Source organism: Parasteatoda tepidariorum, chromosome 9 (assembly GCF_043381705.1).
Source record: "Parasteatoda tepidariorum isolate YZ-2023 chromosome 9, CAS_Ptep_4.0, whole genome shotgun sequence".
Classification (NCBI taxonomy): Eukaryota; Metazoa; Arthropoda; class Arachnida; order Araneae; family Theridiidae; genus Parasteatoda; species Parasteatoda tepidariorum.
Genome location: NC_092212.1, coordinates 72,266,772 through 72,284,934, shown reverse-complemented (window position 1 = coordinate 72,284,934; position 18,163 = coordinate 72,266,772).

Here is an 18,163-nt window from a genome sequence, read left to right as displayed (position 1 = left end):
TTTTTTTTTTTTTTTTTTTTTTTTTTTTTTTTTTTTTTTTTTTTTTTTTTTTTTTTTGTACTGAACCAACTTTTGATTATATAGTAGTAGTAGACAGCATAATATCTTTCAAAGAAGGTAGAAAATAAAGAGGTCGCTTTATTCTAGTAGGTGAAATAGCTCTTCGATAGTTTTTAGAACGTATATGAATTTTTCCTCAAACCCTTAAAGCAATAACATGATACATTTATTTAAAACACAAGTTATTTAAAACTACACGTTTCTCAATTTTTAGATTTTTTTATATCTAATTTTATAACAGTTTAAAGAAATGAAATTCTTTCATTATTAATTGCACAGAAACAAAGATATTTATCAAAAATTTAAAAAATAGCAATTGTATACTATTTAACTACCTTTCAAAAACTATTGATTTAAGAATTGAATTGGCATCATTTTGTCACAAAAATTAATCGAGAATCTAAAATTCCGCCAGCTTTTTATCTCAAATTGTAATTGTATAGCGACTTTGCATTTCATATCTATCAGAAGATACTGTATCCATCATCAATTTATTTAAGAAAATTAAATAAAAAGGATTAAAACCATAATTAGAATTTTTCCTCCCCGTCTTTATCCTTTCGACAATTAAGTTCGGCCTAGAAAGGAAAGGCATCTTAATTGTAATTCCACTACCATTCTAAGCCTTCTGAAGAACTTGAACTTGGTAGCAGGGCCGAAAGCTTATAAATATCAAGACGGTAAAGAGCCAAAAATGGTAAAATTATTTCATTCTAGTTTGATTTCTTAAAGAGTAAAATATCCAAAACTCGATTTTTTTTTTTAAATCAGCATACAACATTTTTGTAACTTGTACACAAAACTGCGTCTTACCCGCGAAAAACTAAGCAGTGATGCATAAAATTACAACTAAAAACAATTAAAGTTTTTTTTTCTTCTCTCGCAAAACCAATCGATAAATAAAATGGTTTCACTACCAGTTTTTTCCCGCCATTCTTCCAAGGTCGTTTAAGAACTCTTTGTGTTGAATTTTCCCAGTGGTAGCCAACTTTATGATTTTGTATTTGAAATTAGAAGTAATAGTAGGGTTCTCACAGGTATTCTAAATTTATAACAATAGTAATTTTAGGTTTAAACGAATAGAAATTTCTATTCTTTAAGAGAAATTCCTATTTGGTTGAGAAAAATAAAATGGTGGAAACAAAAAGGAGACAAATCTCGATCATTTGTGACCACCATTGCATGTTATTTTTTGTAAAGAAAATATATCAGTATGCAGAAGTGAAAATAAATACTCTCCGCGGGACGAGTAATAAAAAAAGCGGCGATTTAAATTAAATAAGCCACCGGTCATTTTTTCTCATCGCTTTTTTGAAAAATCGTTTAATGATAATAAAACTACAATCAATGTAGAAAGAGACTCTGGGCAACGAAACCTTCATTAACATGTTGTAGCAGAATGATGATTCAGTGGCGAATGGGTGCATTGAATAAAGAAACCATATTTAATAACAAACAAATTTAATAATAATAAACAATAAAACAATATGATGGTACGAAATAGGGCTTTCCAATAGGCCATTCAGTTCAATCCATTGTTGTTGGCATATGCCTGTTAGGCACAGAGGTGCGATTGTTCTTGTTTTTCAGTGCCGCCATCTATGTCTAAGAATTTTCACTTCAGCCACACCCATACGTCACGCCCGTTTATAGGGCGGACCCATTCTTACATCCACAAATCGTAATTTTGACCTGAATCAGAGAACGATCAATCTCCAATTCAGTTCACCCAGAGGTACTGATTTGTTATAAGAACATGGAGGACTTTGCGACTAGGCAGATTTAACGTGCATCAGTCACCATTTTACTGCACGGGGAGTCTTCGGCCGGCGGGGTTCGAACCCGCGAATTCTCTGCTCAGCGCCCTACCGACTAGGCTATCCCAGCCCAGTTCAATCCATTGCCTGCCACATAAGTGATTACAGAATTATTGTGAGAGATTACAACGCCCTCTTTTGGTCTGGCAGAAACTCGTAACACTCCCCACCTAAATTGTTACCATACATTTTTTGAAGAACAATATTAGTTGAAATATAAAATCAAAAATTTATCCTTAGCATTAATTTACAATAATGATAATTAAATGAATGTTCAATGATTAACGCAACAATATAAAACAATCAATTATTACATATGCATAGTATCGAAGTAATTTTTTTACACATTACAAATTACAATGAAAATTTTTGTTTAAGTGTTAATTTCTAAATTACTTACAAGATTAACTGCGCGTCTTTTATTTCTTTTAGGAGTTTTTATCAAAAGTGAACCAATGTTCCCATTTCGTCCCTGATACACTTCCAAAATTCTTCCCAGCATTCACATATTTCTGGGATAACTCTCATCATTGATTAGAACAATATCACATGTCCAATGTCTCCATTCAAAATTTTGATCCTTCAGAATTCATCAATTTGTGGTGGGAAGATTTGCGTAGAAAGAGATTTCTTTAACAATTCACATATTTCAAAGTTGTATGCATTAAATGTATTTTACCTACCGAAATAGTTTTACATGAGATTCTACAGTATATCAGTATGTTTTAACTAAATTTTGTCGTATACAGTCAATTCGCTATAACTCGAAGTACGATAACTCGAATATTACTATAACTCGATTTTTTTATGTGGTCCCNAATGTTCCCATTTCGTCCCTGATACACTTCCAAAATTCTTCCCAGCATCCACATATTTCTGGTATAACGTTCATCATTGATTAGAACAATGTCACATGTCCAATGTCTCCATTCAAAATTTTAATTCTTCAGAACTCATCAATTTGTGATGGGAAGATTCGCGCAGATAGAGACTTCTTTAACAATTCACATATTTCAAAATTGTAATGTATACATTAAATGTATTTTGACTGCCCAAATATTATAAAGCTCTACTGTATATCAGTATGTTTAACTAAATTTTGTCGCATATTTATCTTATTTTTATTGTTGAATTAACGTTTTATAGCCGTAGATTATTTAAATAAATTTTTTTTTTAAAAATATAATTTAATCCGAGCAACAAAAAAAAGTTAGCAAAAATTGGCTATTAACCGCTTGGGGACGGGTAATTCAGAAAAGCATTCGTACAAAACCAGAATCAAGTTGTAATTAAATAAAAAACGGTAACTTAAATGTAGTTGCTAATTTGACAGACTTACTTTGCTTTTACTTTAATTATTGTTAGTTTAATCATATATATAATCAATGTTAANCCGAAACTAACGGTAAGTCGAACTTCCGATATGTTGAAGTTTTTTGTCAGTCCTATCAGATTCGAGTTATCGCGAATTCACTGTATTTATCTTATTTTTATTATTGAATTAACATTTTATAGCCGTGGATTATTTTAATATAAATTTTTTTTAAAAATCTAATTTAATCCGAGCGAAAAAAAAGTTTCTAAAAATTGGCTATTAAATGAAAAGGACCTATCGATATGGGTTCATCGACTCATTAGGTTTGAGCGGAAAAAAGTGGTTACTAAGTCATTAGAGTCTACCGGTCACTGGTGATCGACTAACTGAAAATTTAAATTTTCAGGTATATCACTATGAAAACATTACTGGAGCAGATCTGTAACAGAAATGGTGTCTTTAAAATTCTCACAAGCATTATTGCAGGGTTCGAACTGTCCTTAAAAAAATATAGGAGTTAAAAATTTCTTTTTGTTGGCTTTTAATTTTATATTAAAAATACAAAATCCTGTGATTTTGTTACGAAATATGTTTATTTGGAAAAAAAGTAAGCATGGTGGTGATCACGAATTTATAAAAATACATTATATTTTTTTACTTTTGTAAACACTTTTTAAAATTTGTAAGGACACTAAGAACTCTGAATAACGTGAATTTACTATCACAATTTCATTTTTCCAAGCCAAACATAGACTCTAGTCTAACTAAACAATATTCCCAAAGATTATAGTAAGCAATAATTTTATGCAATAGTTTTTTAAAAATTTTATTACAAAAATACGGGTTTATACCTGTTAACTTTAACGTTCTTCAAAGAAGCTTTTACTCATTGGTAGAAAAATGAAATTTATATTGAGATTGTAAGAAGACTCATCATTTAGAGTTAGCCCACTCTTCGAAGAAAGTAACGATGCGTAGTAGATCTTCGATGTGTACGTTTAAATTATTTAAACGTAACGGTATGCGTAGTCGAAATCATTCTAAGCCATGTTTATTAAATTTTGAATCGAATTGAAATGCATTAAAGTGGCTACCAGATAAATTCTATTTTATCACCGTCGAACAGCCGACCTAATTTTTTGAGTTTACGATTACGTATGATCAATTCCGTATCTTTGTAATTTCGAACCAATCCCAAAGAAAAAGGAACTTCTTACTCAAGTATTGGGAGAAATTTGCTTTCGCGAAGGACTTACCCGCATTTGCGTTACATCGAGAAAACACCCTCCTGTGTTTAGTCTGACGGTGAGGGGACTCTAATCCATGATCCGTCAACCACTGAGGATATTTAACACCAGGATTTTGGTCTGTGCAAGCAGGGTGCGGAATTCGTATCTACCAGCCATTGCCGTGACTCGAACCCAGCTTACCTCATTGGAGGGGAGGGCTCTATCCTCTGAGCCACTACGGCTCTTACCCGATAAAAGGGATACCTGCAAGTGTCGTAGTGAGGGTATCTCGATCCTGATTAGTTGTTGAAAAATGGCATTTGTTTACGTTAGCAACTGTTTTTTCCATTCTATTTCGAGTAAGGCAAGACCGTCTAATATCAAATCGCTTAAGTGACACATTCTATATTCTTTCAGAATGATTCTTTCACAAAGATTTCAATTCTTCCACTATTTATTTCTTACTTAACCCTTTAATGGGCCCTTTATTTCTAGTAAAGGTAAATTATATTATTTTTGGAATTGAAATTGTTTTAAGAATAGTAATTGATATTAAGAAAAGAAGCTCATTTAGTTTATGAAAATGCCTTTTTTTTTTGGTGGTAAATGTATTTAACATGACCTATTAGGAACTTACTGACTTTTATTTTTCTTTATTTATAAAATAAATTCCTTAAATGCTACAAACTTCAAAAGGAATTATGTATTTTATAACTTTTATACGTTTTTTAAAAGTGACAAATGGTTACCAATTTTATTCAAACTCACTTCAAGAAAGCTGAAGTTATTGAAGAATGGAAACCTAAATTAAAACAGGTAAAACGTGGTGGTAAGTATACTTACCACGGCCTTCAAAAGGGTTAACACATTGCTGACCGGCAACTTTTCTGAAAATTACCACATGTGCCCGGCTATTCTTTTGAAAGCGGATGTGGAAGTAAAACAATATAAATAGAGTTTAAAAATTTTTCATTTTTAATGCCGTATAATAAAAGTATAACAATCACTTACGTGTAATGGAACACCACAAGTTTTGCAAATATATCGGGTTTCGTAAAGTTATAATAAATTGGTAAATAGTAAATAGAATTAAACAGTAAAACTCAAAAAGTAAGGAATATTACGCCCACTTTTTAAAATAGTCACCACGTGATCACTGCTACGAAGCCGTGAAGAACAGAGAGAAACTAATTGTGCATCGAAGTTGCCAGATATGCAAAACAAAAATAATCACAGTACCACTAAAATGCATACATAATAAATCTAAGTTAAATAAAAGAGGCAGGAGAAATACTTATAATTTAACAAATTAGATACGTGATACCGCGTTGTGTTTAATTAACTTCACATTAATTAACATTCTAATGTGTATAGAAAAACTTGGCTCGACTTTAACACGCCATCTTGTTTAGCCTGGTTGGAGCTAGACTGGTTGGTGGGACACTGGGTCCATATTCAAGGGGTCGTGGTTTCGATCCTAGCCGGCGAAGACTCCTAGTGTAGTAAATGGTGACTGATGCACGTTAAATCTGTCGAGTCTCAAAGTCTTCCATGTTCCCATAACAAATCATACCTCTTGGGGTACTGATCCTGGAGTTTCCTTGTATTCTGGATTGGTTCAAAATTAAAAGACTACAGAGTTGAACATTAGTAGTTGTAAACCCAAAATTGGGATCGGCTCTTCAACAACGGTTATAAAATAAGAATAAAAAACAATCAGTTGGTTCTGAGATCATCGGTCTCGTGTTTGTGCATCAGTGATCCCCTTTTTCTCGAGTTGCAAGCACCCAATTTTAAAAATAAAATCTTCAGGTAAATCCGGAAGAATTTTGCTGCAGGTATAGGTTCAACGTTGAGATAAAAAATTCCCAACATGTAATTTTTACAAAAGCGGCATTATTAAAGAAATTATGATTTTAATGGCACGCACCACTTTGATTACCTACATTCACATGTGGTGACGAGAATTTCCTTCTTAGAAAACATAAAACTATCGCGCCGAAAATTTTTATTTTAACTATTTCAATTTCCTTTAGTTTTTTTGATCAAAATAATGCATTTATTATTAAATAGACGCATTTGTTATTAATTGAATTATCAACAAGTTGCATATCGAAAAGCGTTGAAGAGTAAGTAACTGTCTTGAATTACGTATGAAACTACTTTTTAAAAATTCGAAATTGTGGATATTTTTCTGATTCTAATCACAGTAAAGTATTAAAGTAAATGTGAAATATTTTCCCAGGACTCTACTGCATTTCCAAGGGACCGCACCCAATAACAGTAAAAAAATATTAATTAAAAAATTCTGATACTTATTTTTTACTATTGAAAATTCCGAAATTTTTGTTTTCTAATTTAGTCGTATAAATAAATGCTATAACCGAGTTGTGGTCTCAACAATTCTATTCATGGATACCAAAATCTCAGAATTAGAAAATAAGATATACCTAAAAAATTTTACATCATTACATAACCTTTTCCGGCTCCGCAAATTGTGATTGAAAATTTTAGATGGTCAGTTCATTAGCTACTGCCACCGTAGGATCAAAAATTCCAAGTACTATATACTTGAGAAGTTCCAAATATACTTAAAATCGATGTTCTTTGAAAAAAACAACGGTGGATCCTTAGAAATATTATACAGTCAAACCTCGATATCTCGAACTTGAAGGGAGACTAGAAAAAATTCGAATTATCGAAAATCGCATGTTATCGATGGTAGAATAAAGAAAAATGCACTTTACATACCTTATTTACTATTTCATATTTATTCTAAAAACACTTTTCACACTTAAAAAGATTCACTTGTTGTTTACTTTAGAGATGTGTAAGAAAGTTTGTCTATAACACTTTCTAAGTGGACTATAGCTTTAAATATCTCCTCTGACATATTCAGCTGCCTCTCAATAATCTTCACTGCAGAAAGTGTTTGTTTGAGAATTTATTATGAGAATTGGTTTTCTATTCTTAAAAATTTTTTTTTTGGAATATTTTTTTTATTTTCAGAAAACAAACCTACACTATTTATGTAAAAAAAATTCAAGTTATCGAGGGATTAGAAAAAAAAGTTCGAGAAATCAAGGTTTTTTTAACATTGGGTGTATAGAAAATTTGAAGGGAAATTTTTTTTTCTTCGAGATATCGAAAAATTCGTGAAATCGAGGTTCGAGTTAGCGAGGTCCGACTGTATTAAGTTTAGTTGCTTGCAACATTTTTGGAAAAAGTATTTTCAGACTGGAAACACTGCGCCTGAAAGAGACTCTTAAATTCAAAATTTTTCTTTCCTAAAAAGTCCTGCGTTTCATAAAGCATTGATAAAATTTAAACGATAATCCTTAATTCGAAACCAAAATTTTTAAAAAATAATGATGATTTTAAAANTGTCTCAGTTTGTCGCAAATGGCGCAGGCGTAGCATCCCTGTGCGTTTCATAAAGCATTGATAAAATTTAAACAATAATCCTTAATTCGAAACCAAAATTTTTAAAAAATAATGATGATTAAAAAATGTAAAAAAAAAAAAAAAATTATTTTAGGATTGATATTCGTAAAAAGAAATATGTAATTTATTGCTATAATTTAGGCGAAAATTTAACGGGATAAAAATTTATTTCTTTTATCTAAGAACCACGCAAAAAGAGAACATATCAAGAGTTAATGCAAAATATTTTGTCAGTGCCTTGCAAAGACTCAGCGATAGCTCTGAACTCTTCTGTGTTCTGTTCGGGAATCCTTTCTGGATTTATCTACATTATATAGAATCCCATTATTTTTTGGATCATCGTCCACTTTGCGTGTTAAAAAAAAAAAAAAGTAACGCCCGTTACTAATTACCAATGCATTTATATTGGAAACGTTTTTTATGCTAATTTTAAATAAAATTACTCACGTGTAACAATTTCAAGTGTTTGCATGAACAGCAAATTTATATCACTTTTGCAGTTAAAGTTCGACAGTTAATTATATAAATTCCTATGCATTCATAGATTATAAAATAATAATTTGATAAAAATAGCTCAAATGCAAAATTTTTAAGAGTTTGCATAGAAATAAATTAATATCCCTTAGCAGATTTTGGATTGTTAATTAAATATTATTATTTCTTATATATTATAAAAAATGCGAAGTAAATGATGTTTATCAATGCAATCAGTTAGATACGTTAATCAGTTAGACGCGAATGCGTTTTTTTCTTTCTTTTCTTTTTTTTTAATTATTATTACAGCTAGTATTGTGAGCAAAATAGTTCAAAATCAAATCAAAGAGGTATATTTTTTTAAAAATTAACTATAGCAATAGCAAACTATAATATTGTGTCAAAACAATATAACGCCCGCTTGCAAATAACTAATGCATTTGGAAACATTTTTTTTTGTTTTTTCGTTGTTGTTGCTAATATCAATGAAATATGTAAGTGTTGGCAATATGTTGTAAAAATATGTAAGTGCTTGAAGTGTTACATTATAATAAATTCGCGTAACTTTGCAGCTTAAATTAAATAGTTACTTATATATTCTTTTTATATATATTATGAAATAATAGTTTTGATGAAAATAACTCAAGTGCTACATTTTTTAAGAGTTTGCTAATAAAAAATAAATCCATATCCCTTTGAAGTTTTTAAATTATTAATGAAATAATATTTTTCTTATAAATTATAAAAAAATGTGAATGAATTAATGTTTATGAATGCAATTCGTTTGATCTGAAATTTATCCCCTATCATTTTAATTACTACTAGTATCGTGTAAAACATAGTTCAAAATCAAATCAGAGTTATATTTTTTTAAGTGAACTATAGACAATCCAAAGTTAATTAAATTTTGATAATATCCTTATGAATCTTTACGAAGAATACATAAATTGTACACATAAATTAACTGAAATATATTTTCTAAATTTATTTAAAAAACGAGTTAGAAGTGAAAAAAAAAAGTTCATAAAAATTTAAATATTTCAAAGTTTTTGAATAAAGCTGCAGGAATACAAACGTTTCAAATTTATATGAAAATCATGGCACCGTTCAAAGTTTAAGTCGTGAAGTCTAATATTTTACTTAACCCTTACAATCTTAACAATACTACTGATTTAATAACAAACATTATATGGTAAATTGCAAATGTAAACAATTTTTCGATATTAAATTTTTTAAAAAAATTAATGAATGTTATTGTGCACTGGAAATTTCATCTTTGGTTCGTTAATAAAGTATAACATAACTACTTCTAACACTTCTCTAATACTTATAATCTTGCTAGCACCCCCCTAAAAATCTTTACTGTCACCTGGGGGAGTGATGGCGCATGCGTGGGAACTTTTGATCTTTTACAAAACAATTATTTTCTTGAGATTTCCAGATGAGAGCTTTTTTCAAACTATTATGTTCCATTCTTCAATTAAAACGTCATCATTTTAAATAAATCTATTCGTAAAAATAAAAAACAATTTTTTTTCTTTGCTGTTACATTGACGATTCTAGAAACAATGGTCAATTTTAAGATTCAGAGTTACACAATACGTGATTAAATGCTATAGCGCGCTTGTTTCTTGCGTAATTGGCGCTAGAATTTTTTTACAAACACCCCTCGCAGATTTATTAGTCTTTGTCAGGCGTAACTAAATAGGTATCAACATATCAAAGCTTTTGTTTACAATTCTTAATGGAAACTTGGTGAATAGCCAAGTTATTTCATAATAAAGTACACCTGAGATTCAAAGTCGTACCCTCCAACTGCTACGGAATTTCAGTAGTTTTAGAAATTCCTACAAAATCTTTTTTATAAATTAAAATATTTCCTACCACTACACATAAATAAGTTAAACAGATATAAAAAAAATTCCCAGTGAATTATAGTCTCGTTTGCAACTCTCAATGAAAAATTAATAAATTTGCTTGGATTTAAATATCTATTGGCTAAAGATATCTACTGAAGTTCACTACCTCTAGAAAAATTGTTTGCAAAGATCTCAAAATTTGGAGGGTAAGCTGGAAGAACAGAAATAAAGTTTATATTTTTATGTAAAAAATTCATTTATAACCCTTTGCGGCAGACGGAACACCAGTGTTCCTTATAAATAATTATTTTTTTATGACGCTCTAATTACAAGAAAAAACATATTTTGGTATTTTTTTATTTATAAAAAACACTAACAGTTACTAAAAAAATCTGTTAGATTAATGGAATTATATTTGTACTAAAATATAAAATAAAATAAAAAGTAGATTGACATTTTTCTTTATTCATGTTCAAAAATTTATCAATAACTGAGTTCGTAAATTAAATAAATTTCAATGAGGAATAATTGCTTCTTTTAGATCTAAATAACTGCAAATAAGTGAAAATTGGAAAAAATTATTGTTTGGAAGTGTGCCGTGTAAAGAAGATTTTACCATTAACACAGAAAAAGACTTCGGTGTTTTATGCTGTATTTGATAACCATAAATTATGAGAATATTAAATATAATATTTTTAACGTATTTTGACCAAAATAATTACAAAATAGTGGGAAAAGTATGAAAAATATGTTTAATAAAAATTCTGCGCCAAAAGGTTAATAACATAAGTAGTTGAAGAATTTTTCTGCACTAGAATAAGTAGGCCGCACGACTATACTTTTCACCATTCAAAATTACTTATCATTGTCATTATTGTTATTGTTTTTTATTTATATTCCTTTTTTTCAACAAGAATTATGGAAAGATTATTACTCTGTATCAAAAGAAAGTACCGAAAGCGAGTAACATGAATAAAACAAAACAAAAGTTTTCGATGTCAGCGACACAGCGACAGAATTATGCATTTTTTGCATTTTGGTTAGTTTTTTTTTTTCTTTTTTAACTCAATGCGATTAAATTTGTAGAGCAAGAATTTCATAATTCAGATTCATTTTGAAGAAATAAGATAGTTCTGTCTACCATAATGTATTAATAATATAAATGTTTTTAAGTTTTGCCTAGTGCAACCGTTTTTTTCCGACTATAAAACCCTCAGTGGTTCCAATTTTTTTACAGCTATGGAACCCTAAATAACCAACCTTCTTTTGCGGAACCTCGACTTTAAAAATAAAGTTTATTAAGGTAATTGTGAAAGTTAAAAAGACTATTTTTAAAATGATTAATTAGAGGAATGAAGATTTGGGACGGTTCTTTTACCCAAAGCGATCAAATTGGTAGAGTAAGAATTTCATTATTGGGATTCATTTTGAAGAAATAAGACAGCTCTGTCTATCATAATGTATTAATAATATAAATATTTTTAAGTTTTGCCTAGTGCAGCCGTTTTTTCGGCTATAAAACGCTCAGTGGTTTCCAATTTTTTACAGCTATGGAACCCTAAATAACCAATAACCTTCTTTTGCGGTTATTTATAACCTTTTATTTATAAAGTTGGGTTACCAACTTTATAAATAAAGTTTATTAAGGTAATTGTGAGCGTCAAAAAGACTGCTTTTAAAATGATTAATAAGAGGAATGAATATTTGGGACGGTTCTTCTATCCAAAGCGATTAAATTGGTTTTTCATTATTAGGATTGCATTATTAGGATTAGGTTAAGAATTTCGTCAATAGGATTCATTTCGAAGAAAAGAAATAAGATAGCTTTGCCTACCATAATGTATTAATAATAAATATTTTTGAGTTTTGCCTAGTGCAGCGGTTTTTTCGGCTATAAAACGCTCAGTGGTTTCCAATTTTTTACAGCTATGGAACCCTAAATAACCAACCTTCTTTTGCGGCTATTTTTAACCTTTTATTTATAAAGTTGGGGTACCAACTTTATAAATAAAGTTTATTAAGATAATTGTGAGCGTCAAAAAGACTGCTTTTAAAATGATTAATAAGAGGAAAGAATATTTGGGACGTTTCTTTTATCCAAAACGAATAAATTGGTTTTTCATTATTAGGATTAGGTTAGGAATTTCGTTATTAGGATTCATTTTGAAGAAATAAGATTGCTCTGTCTACCATAATGTATTAATAATATAAATATTTTTAAGTTTTGCCTAGTGCAGCGGTTTTTTTCGGCTATAAAACCCTCAGCGGTTCCCAATTTTTTACAGCTAATTCTCTGTTCTCTTTAGAATCCCTCTCTTTGGAATCATCTTCGCGGTGTGTGAAAAATTAAACAAATTAAGCTTACGAATGAACGAAATTAAACAAATTAAATTAAGCATGCTTATTTTGCAACTATAAAGATTCAGCTAGCATTTCCGGGTAGGCATGTATCAGTATTCTTTTTAAATATTTATTTCAACACATCAATATTTACACGTTTTATTAACTGTTATTTTTAGGGCAAACGGCATAAAAATAAATGATTAATTAAAGTGTTAAAAATCAACTGAAAGTAAGAGTATATAGTAGTTATTTGAATAAACATGCTTCTTTTATCTAAAATCTTAGTCTTTTCAGGTATTCATTGACTCTTTAAGGTGGTAACAAGTTTGTTTTAACAATGACTTCATCACTTAAACATTATTTTAACAATTTAAGTAATAATATTTAGTTATAAAACTGTAAGTGGTGTTATTTTTAAAATGAAGTGAATTCTAAAAATTAAATATTTTGATAGCTTTAAATCAAACTAAAATTTTTGTTTGTTAATTTAAAGTTAACTGGCTACCACTTTTTAATTTTTTTATAGGACGCTGAGACCACTGGTATTATTCCATTTGCATGATTGCCGTTTTCTACGCTTTTTAGGTAAGACTTTTTTCATTTGGCACCGGTTTAACAATTGCATTTACAACTGTAAGCAGAAATTGCTTAAACTTTATCTTAGGAGTTTAATACATTTATTTAAAATATTTATTTGTTGATGTAGTCAAGATCTTTATAAAATTATTCTGTTAAACTAAGAAAAGAATTATTAAAGTTCATATTTCGTTATCACTTAAAATATAAATAAGATAAGAGAGATTTATAAATATGGTGAAATTCTAATAAGAAAAATTTATTATTGAATTCCGATCAATAACCTTACTAATGTATGTTCTGAGAAGAAGGAAAAAAAATGGCTACCTCTGAAGAATAAAACTAAAAGGGTGATTTCAATTCAGTTCATAATTAGCTTCCTCAATAAAAATTGGTTGTAAACAATTTTAACATCTGTAAAACAGAGATCTTGAAATAACATTAGATATAGTGCATCTGCCTTATAAAAATGGAAAAAATCAGATTTTTTCTTCTTTTTTTAACATTGTCATTAATGACAGACATAAAGTTGCGGCATACTTCATCAGGGGTCAATAATATTTTTTTGTATCGAGTCGATTGTATTCGGATTAAGTCAGCTGCCACTAAAGTTTGCATGAATATCACGTAGCAGCAGACGATCTTGGTGAAAATGCTCAACACCAGGTGTCGAGAGTAGTTTTTTTTTTCTTCTTCCTTTTTATCCCTATATTGCTGCTTATTTTTAATTATTGTTTTTTATTTTCCCTTTTTTTTCTCGTTCATTTGTTAATTTTTTCCCTCATAACTTCCTTAGGGGACACTTCAGGTTCAAAATGATTTTTTTTAAATATCAACCAATTTTAATGAAAATTTCATAGATTGTGAATAAAGCATTNCTTAGTTTCTTAACTTCCGGTGTTGTTATCAATAAATTGTTGCGCAACACTGTTTCCACTTGCGTTGCAGGGAGAAAAAAAAAGTGTTTGAAAGACGGTGAAAAAAGACCCTGAAATTATGAAGATTAAACCAGGAATTTTGGAGAACATAGGGAATTATTTAAAGACACTGGCTTAATTCCAGTATAAATTAGGAGATTAATGTATGCTATATAAAAGCAACATTTGCATTTCAGGGGCTGCACATCACTTCCTAAACATATAACTTAAAATAGCATTTGATACTTTATTAAAAAAAAATTTAAATTGAATATTTAAAATAACTGAACATATAACGTCAAAAATTTTCAAAAAATATCAGCTGAAAAGATGTATAGTATAAGTATTAAAATAAAATTTAAAATTTTTATGATTTGCTAATGCAAATTACGAAATAAATTTTATTTTTCATTACAAAATTTCATTTTAAGTTTCAATTATTTTTCATGCGGTTATTTCAATACAAAATGTCATTTTTCAAAATATATATCAAACATTTAGCACTTTAACATCAAACATTTTTCAAAAAATAAATAAATAAAAATATGTATGATATAAGTATTGAAATAAAATTATTAATTTTTATGATTTGCTAACGCAAAATATAAAATGAATTTTATTTTTCAATACAGAATTTCATTTTTTGTTTCAGTTATTTTTCATGCGGTTATTTCAATACAAAATATCATTTTTTCAAAATATGCATCAAAGATTAAACAGAAAAGTCTACAAAAAGTTAATCGACTTCTTGCAAAAAACTTCTGCTAACACGTGGAAAAATGAGGTTGTATTGTTTGAAATGCCTATTTAAACTGCTGGGAATAAAAAACTAGCTATTTTCAAAACAACCAGTTTATTCCCTAAAATATCCCGGGTTTTTTCCACTTGTCACGTCTCCAGTTTCCGCTAGATTTAAAAACATATACAGGGTCGATGCTAACTTATATTTTTGGGTGGGGGAAAATTTTCATTTTGCCTAATGAAATTCCTATTTTGATCGAATCATAAATTAGCGCCTGCAATTATTTCTACATAAAGGGATATCAAAAGCAACTCTAAAAAATGCTCTTGGTGATTAAGATATTAATAACATAATTGTCAACTTTTCCTATTTTCCACGAAAGATTTTAGTTTTATATTTTAAGTGTTAGCAAAATTATATTTTAATATTTTATTCAGTGTTTAATAAATTTGATTTAAAATGTTTTCGCTCACCATAATACCTTATCAATTTAATCATATACATAAAATAACATAGAATCAATGATGTGATGCTAAATGAATTTTATGATGGCAGTTTCTGACAGAAATTAAGTATGATTGACGTAAATAAAATTTTTCTTAATTTACAAATGTAGAGCGCTTGCCTACCAATAAGGTGACCCCGGTTCGAATCCCAGCGATGGTTGTCAACTTTTCCTATTTTCCACGGAAGATTTTAGTTTTATATTTTAAGTGTTAGCAAAATTTATATTTTAATATTTTATTTAGTGTTTAATAAATTTGATTTAAAATGCTTTCGCTCACCATAATACCTTATCAACTTAACCATATGCATAAACATATAATAAATGATGTGTTGTTAATTAATTTATGATGGCAGTTTAGAAATTAAGTATGATTGGTGTAAATAACATTTTGCTTTATTTACATATGTAGAGCGCTAGCCTCCCAATAAAGTGTCCCGGGTTCGAATCACAGCGATGGTTGTCAATTTTTCCTATTTTCCACGGAAGATTTTAGTTTTATACTTTAAGTGTTAGCAAAATTTATATTTTAATATTTTATTTAGTGTTTAATAAATTTGTTTTCGCTCACCATAATACCTAATCAATTTATCCATATGCATAAACTAAAATATAATCAATGATGTGATGCTAAATAAATTGATGATGGCAGTTTCTGATTGAAACTAAGTATAATTGATGAAAATAAAATTTTCCTTAATTTACAAATGTAGAGCGCTTGCCTCCCAATAAAGTGACCCCGGTTCGAATCCCAGTGATGGTTGTCAACTTTTCCTATTTTCAACGGAAGATTTTAGCTTTATATTTTAAGTGCTGGCAAAATTTATTTTAGTATTTATATTTTAATATTTTATTCAGTGTTTAATAAATTTGATTTAAAATGTTTTCGCTCACCATAATACCTAATCAATTTATCCATATGCATAAACTAAAATATAAATAATGATGTGATACTAAATAAATTGATGATGGCAGTTTCTGACAGAAATTAAGTATGATTGATGTAAATAAAATTTTTCTTAATTTACAAATGTAGAGCGCTTGCCTCCCAATAAGGTGACCCCGGTTCGAATCCCAGCGATGGTTGTCAACTTTTCTTATTTTCCACGGAAGATTTTAGTTTTATATTTAAAGTGTTAGCAAAATTTATATTTTAATATTTTATTCAGTGTTTAATAAATTTGATTTTTTAAAATGTTTTTTATCACCATAATACTTAGTCAATTTAATTATATGCATGAAGTATCAGATATCAATGATGTGCTGCTAAATAAATTTATGATGGCAGTTTAAAAATTAAGTATGATTGGTGTAGTATAAAATCAACAAATAAGTGCATTTTTTAAGTTTAATCTAGGGGTCGTTAACCTCTTGTAATCCGAGGGCTATGTATTTATTAGATAAAAGTAAAGAAATTCAATAGCAGGAGGAAAATAGTACTAAAAGGGATTGAATACTTTCTGTTTCGGAATTTTGCTCTCGGATCGAATTAAACTAACAACTGTTTCAACTAAACATTCATTACGTGTTTACAGTTTAATTCGCAAATTTTCTCGATACAAATAGCTTTTATTATAAGCTTATTTGTATCTCTTTATTTCGGATGAAACTGGCTTACAGGTATTTGGAAATAGGAGAACCAAAAGGAATGGTTGACAATGGTAATGAGGGGATTAGATTTCCTAAAGGCAAAATTGTGAAATGGTTACCTTAAACTATACGAAAGCATACTTCTTTCGATAGGTATTTAAAAATAGTCAAATAACATTTGTGTTTCTTAAAAAAAAAATTTAAGTAAATAAAAGAGAGAATATGAAATTATGCAAGGATGCCGAATGATTAGATAATATTTGTAGAATAGGGAAAAATCTTTGGAAGGTCCCAGCGATCTCCCATTCAGGGGTCTCTGAACATATACATCTTTTTATTTCTTCCCGAAAAATTTTAATTATATCTTTTAAGTGGAGGCAAAATTTTATGTTTTTCTATTGCTAATAATAAAATAATAACTATTGCTAATAATAATAATAGCTATTCATAAAACGATATTGATCACTACTATATCCAGTTAATTAGAAAATGTTTTTTAAAGGTCTAATAACATCAAAAAAGTTTTCTTTCTGGTTTGACAGTATTATGGTTAGGTAGCAAGTTAGTAGAGAAGGTTAGTTATATCCCTAAAAAGTCGAGTTTGAGGCATGTCATAGTGGTAGTTACATTATTGCATACTTTTTGCCAATTACATTAGTTAATTTATTGCATTATTCTAGTTACATTATAGCACATTTTTCAGGAACTAAATATAAAATTTAAATTTTTTTTTGTTCCATCCTACTCCTTGTACATTTTCTACATATCTTCGTAATATCAAGTTTCTAAGTCTTACAGTTTTTGCGCAGCAAAACAAATTTATTGTTAAATTGCTGTATTAAGCAACAAAAAAAAGGGGGGGGAGGAAAGAAAGAAGGATAGCTCCACGAATCTTACTAAATACCGTTCTATATGTTTGAAATTAGAGTTTAGTTGCATTACTGCAGTATATATATATGATTATTGTGATTGAAAGTGTTGATTAAAAGTATAGTTTTATTCAGCATCTATCCTTGAAAAAAAAAATGAAGTCTTGTTGTCCCTTTCTGATCTCATATCTGAAAATGGCTATTTCTTTCGTTTCGTTTTTTACAGTCTTTAATGGATTACTTGTTGAAATTCGCCGTGATGGGTAAACATGTTAATTTCAGATAACAAATTAGTGCTTCAACGCATATTGCATCCAAAAGCAGAACAACTGCAGCAACTTGCAAATGTTTCAACATCGAAAACAAATAACTGTATTAAAAATAAGTCGAAAGATGATGCAAACAATAACATATAATAAATGA